The sequence below is a fragment of the Hyla sarda genome, chromosome 12, assembly GCF_029499605.1.
Source record: "Hyla sarda isolate aHylSar1 chromosome 12, aHylSar1.hap1, whole genome shotgun sequence".
NCBI classification, from domain to species: Eukaryota; Metazoa; Chordata; class Amphibia; order Anura; family Hylidae; genus Hyla; species Hyla sarda.
In genome coordinates, this window is record NC_079200.1 from 44,763,139 (window position 1) to 44,769,232 (window position 6,094).

General features: G+C 40.5%; 1 protein-coding gene across 1 annotated transcript in view; it reads left to right on the top strand.

Annotated features, from left to right (window-relative positions):
- Positions 1–6,094, top strand: part of WNT3 (Wnt family member 3) — a 455,111-nt gene that overhangs the window by 251,820 nt on the left and 197,197 nt on the right. The gene's annotated exons all lie outside the window — the stretch shown is intronic.

The window sequence follows — 6,094 nt, forward strand, 5'->3', positions numbered from 1 at the left end:
ACAGATGTTTGGGGGGGGCACAGAAGGGGCATTAGGGATGTGTGAGGATACAAAAAGAGTCTGGGCCAAACGGGGAGGAAGGGAAGTGATCAATTCCAACCAGAGAAGATATCATCTGTAATCACTTTTATGGTCCACAGAGCTCCTGAGTACGGCACTTCAGCAAGTACTGGGTTACACATCCTACTATCCAACAAACAAATTAAGCAGGGATATTGCATAGGCCCTTTAAAGTATATTACCAAAAGTGTACTCCCAGCCTTACTAGAATGTTTCCCTCCCTATTGCTTCCATTCACAATTCTCATGAAGCCTCTTGTTTGCTGCTGCTCCCCCTTCTGTAATGTTATGGCTGGAGGAGGCTAGGACAGGTGTATCCTGGATATTGTTGATACACTGCCCAGAGGTTCAGGTTGTCCTTGACTCCGGGCGGACACTGAAAGACAAGGAGACATATCTGTGAATGCCACAGCGGCTGGAAACCTTGCGTGTCACAGTGGACACCGCCTATGTTCTGAGTGCAGTACAAGCGGCCAGCACACTGTCTTACTATCAATCTTTCCTCTGTCTATCACGTTTGCTTGTTCCCTTCCGTCTCCTCTCCGTCAAACTGCTTTTTTCCTATCTATAGCTGGGTGGAAATGCTATGCTGCCCTTCTCTGTGCACAACTCTCCAGTTTATAGCATATTCACACGCTATCACTACCATAGCCTTTCAGCAAAAGATCATGTATGTAGGGAACGATGATGATAATAATAATGGCATCTTTACGAGTAACGACCCATAGAAGTGGCTTGTAAGATAATTATCAAGGAAACAAAAATAACTGGTTGCTAGGCAACACTGCACATTTTTACTAAATAAGGAGAAAACTGTTCAGATCTCTAAATAGATGTAAGAGATGAAATATATCTAATTATATAAATCATCGCAAATAGACCCCAACATAGTGACCATTACATTATAATACATATCCCACTTTATATTTCTCCATAAAATGTTTCGGTATATATTCTTCTCCTATTACTCCATATAACCACCTCTATATCTCCATATAACCTCCCCTATATCTCCTCCTATTACTCCACATATCTCCTCCTATTACTCCATATAACCTCCCCTATATGTCCTATTACTCCATATAACCTCTCCTATATCTCCTCCTATTACTCCATATAACCTCCTCTATATCTCCAATTACTCCATATAACCTCTCCTATATCTCCTCCTATCACTCCATATAACCTCCTCTATATCTCCAATTACTCCATATAACCTCTCCTATATCTCCTCCTATTACTCCATATAACCTCCCCTATATCTCCTGTATTGCTCCATAAAACCTCCCATATACCTCCTCCTCTTACTCCATATAACATCTCCTATATCTCCTCTATTACTCCATATAACCTCCCCTATATCTCCTCCTATTACTCCATATAACCTCCCTATATCTCCTCCTATTACTCCATATAACCTCCCTATATCTCCTCCTATTACTCCATATAACCTCCCCTATATCTCCTCCTATTACTTCATATAACTTCCCCTATATCTCCTCCTATTACACCATATAACCTCCCCTATATCTCTTCCTATTACTCCATATAACCTCCCCTATATCTCCTATTACTCCATATAACCTCTCCTATATCTCCTCCTATTACTCCATATAACCTCCCTATATCTCCTCCTATTACTCCATATAACCTCCCCTATTTCTCCTCCTATTACTTCATATAACTTCCCCTATATCTCCTCCTATTACACCATATAACCTCTCCTATATCTCCTCCTATTACTCCATATAACCTCCCTATATCTCCTCCTATTACTCCATATAACCTCTCCTATATCTCCTCCTATTACTCCATATAACCTCTCCTATATCTCCTCCTATTACTTCATAAAACTTCCCCTATATCTCCTATTACTCCATATAACCTCCCTATATCTCCTCCTATTACTCCATATAACCTCCCCTATATCTCCTCCTATTACTCCATATAACCTCCCCTATATCTCCTCCTATTACTCCATATAACCTCCTCTATATCTCCTCCTATTACTCCATATAACCTCTCCTATATCTCCTCCTATTACTCCATATAACCTCCCCTATATCTCCTCTATTGCTCCATAAAACCTCCTCTATATCTCCTCCTATTACTCCATATAACCTCCCTATATCTCCTCCTCTTACTCCATATAACATCTTCTATATACCTCCTCCTCTTACTCCATATAACCTCCCCTATATCTCCTCCTATTACTCCATATAACCCCTCCTATATCTCCTCCTATTACTTCATATAACTTCCCCTATATCTCCTCCTATTACTCCATATAACCTCCCCTATATGTCCTATTACTCCATATAACCTCCCCCTATATCTCCTCCATTACTCCATATAACCTACCCTATATCTCCTATTACTCCATATAACCTCTCCTATATCTCCTCCTATTACTCCATATAACCTCCCCTATATCTCCTCCTATTACTCCATATAACCTCCCCTATATCTCCTATTACTCCATATAACCTCTCCTATATCTCCTCCTATTACTCCATATAACCTCCCCTATATCTCCTTCTATTACTCCATATAACCTCTCCTATATCTCCTCCTATTACTCCATATAACCTCCCCTATATCTCCTCCTATTACTCCATATAACCTCCCCTATATCTCCTCCATTACTCCATATAACCTCCCCTATATCTCCTCCTATTACTCCATATAACCTCTCCTATATCTCTTTATATTACTCCATATAACCTCCCCTATATCTCCTCCTATTACTCCATATAACCTCTCCTATATCTCCTCCTATTACTCCATATAACCTCCCCTATATCTCCTCCCATTACTCCAGATAACCTCCCCTATATCTCCTCCTATTACTTCATATAACTTCCCCTATATCTCCTCCTATTACTCCATATAACCTCCCCTATATGTCCTATTACTCCATATAACCTCCCCCTATATCTCCTCCATTACTCCATATAACCTACCCTATATCTCCTATTACTCCATATAACCTCTCCTATATATCCTCCTATTACTCCATATAACCTCCCCTATATCTCCTCCTATTACTCCATATAACCTCCCCTATATCTCCTATTACTCCATATAACCTCTCCTATATCTCCTCCTATTACTCCATATAACCTCCCCTATATCTCCTTCTATTACTCCATATAACCTCTCCTATATCTCCTCCTATTACTCCATATAACCTCCCCTATATCTCCTCCTATTACTCCATATAACCTCCCCTATATCTCCTCCATTACTCCATATAACCTCCCCTATATCTCCTCCTATTACTCCATATAACCTCTCCTATATCTCTTTATATTACTCCATATAACCTCTCCTATATCTCCTCCTATTACTCCATATAACCTCTCCTATATCTCCTCCCATTACTCCAGATAACCTCCCCTATATCTCCTCCTATTACTCCATATGACCTCCCCTATATCTCCTCCTATTACTCCATATAACCTCCCCTATATCTCCTCCTATTACTCCATATAACCTCCCCTATATCTCCTCCTATTACTCCATATAACCTCTCCTATATCTCCTCCTATTACTCCATATAACCTCCCCTATATCTCTTCCTATTACTCCATATAACCTCTCCTATATCTCCTCCTATTACTCCATATAACCTCCTCTATTACTCCATATAACCCCCCTATATCTCCTCTTATTACTCCATATAACCTCCCCTATATCTCCTCCTATTACTCCATATAACCTCTCCTATATCTCTTCCTATTACTCCATAAAACCTCCTCTATATCTCCTCCTATTACTCCATATAACCTCTCCTATATCTCCTCCTTTTACTCCATATAACCTCCCCTATATCTCCTCCTATTACTCCATATAACCTCTCCTATATCTCCTCCTATTACTCCCTATAATCTCTCCTATATCTCCTCCTATTACACCATATAACCTCTTCTATATCTCCTCCTATTACTCCATATAACCTCCTCTATATCTCCTCCTATTACTCCATATAACCTCCTCTATATCTCCTCCTATTACTCCATATAACCTCTTCTATATCTCCTCCTATTACTCCATATAACCTCCCCTATATCTCCTCCTATTACTCCCTATAATCTCTCCTATATCTCCTCCTATTCATTGTCTGTCTAGGGTTTACTGCTGTATTAGTTAGGAGCTCCATTACTTTTGTATGTCTTCCCTGTGTAGCATACCTGTTAAACAAGTTCTCATCACTAGAGGGTGCTGTTTAATCATCATTGAGATCCTCCTCTATCTGCAGTGATAAAACACATTACATAGGATTGGTTCAAACTGCAATCAGTGAGATCCACATATATTGCTTGGTTCAAAATTAAATATGGCAACAGACCAAAACAAACAGGTCCTAAATTTGTCCTCTGAATCAGAGTGAAGCACACATACCAATCCTATGCACATTCCAGCAACAGGAGATACGACACTATTCACACACATGGCCATGCCAAGCATCTCGGAGTATAAATAAGGGTTCTTGATGTGTACCTGCATACTCCCTGCTTCAATGACTTTGTCCTTACCCTGTATCATTAATCAATTGTCAGATTTACAGCTGTGTGCCCCCCATCCCAGAAGTGACCCTATGCTTAGTGTGTAGGCTCTAGTAGATTTAACCCCTCTGCTGCCAAACCTCTATCAACACTGAGTGTTTTATTATAGTGAAAAATGGAAACAAACTGACATTAGGTTAGTACATACAGTACAGGCCATATAATGTCAACAAGATATGTCATTAACTGGTGGAGTTTGACCTCTGGGACCCCCATGGTCTTAAGGTTGTGAACTATTTTTCCCCTGGGTGGGAACTCAATAGAGCCCAGGAGCACAACCCTGCAATGAAAAACTTAGAAGGGGGTGCTCCATCGTCACGATTGGTGGGGGTCTCAGAGGTTGGTAGGGAGAGGAGCTATACTTACCTATTCCAGCTGCTCCAGACGTAATGATGCCCCCCCCCCGGTGTCATTGATGGCCCACATCATCACTATGCTTCCTAAGTAGACGTAGCAGAGCAGAGACACAGGCTGTCAATGAAGAAGCGTTACTACAGCCAGAGCAGAGGAACTAGGTAAGTATAGCTCCCTGCCCAGGGGTCTGCTTATGGGGTCGGTGGGGTACAGTGTCTAACTTCATATCCTCACCATCACAGGAACGTTCCTTGGGAATGGTAAGGAATAAGAGTTTACCATATATATTGCGTTACCAAGCGTTTTATTTGGTAAAATCTAATGTTGGTTCCTTTTAAAGGGGTTTCCTACATGGGCACATTATAGGGGATCGCTCAAAATTAGAAGTTATTACCTATCCTCAGGATAGGGAAACATTTGTAAATTGATGGGGATACACATCAGGTCCTACACATCAGGAGAATGGAGGTCAATAGTTCCCCAAGGGAAATGAAGCTGCACAATGCATGCTCTATCACTGCCTTATTTCCTCTCAATGGGACCTCTGAACACCTCTACTGTGCTGGACATACCCTTCCAGTTAGATAAATATCAACCTACTGTGTGGATAGGCAATAACGTTTAATCTTGGCCTAACCCCTTAAATCCTTTCCTGTAAATGTTAGCTAACTGGGACTCCCACCATAACTAGATCAGGGGTCCCACGTTCCCATCTTCTAAATCTTGGTTTACTTTGGTAGAGCATCATGTGACCATAGCGAAGGAGGATTTAATCTTTTACTGCATTTTTCTAGCATGCCCTTTATCCTTTTGACAGCATCAAATGCACAAAATGTAACAATGTGCAATGAGTTTGTTACTATATCAACTTCTACACCATACAAGCGAAGTGAGATTGTGCAAAAAAAATAGCAAATTTAAAAGTTGTAATTTAATTAATATGTCTAAAAACCTTTTTTCATACCCCCATGAGCCAGAAACCAAGACAGGCGAGCAAAGTGCAAATATGCCCACATGTGGCTCAAAGGTATCAAATATGTTGAGGTGAAGATTGCTATGAAAAACATATCACAAATTACACCAAAATGTAGGTGTAAAACCAACATTGTGCCT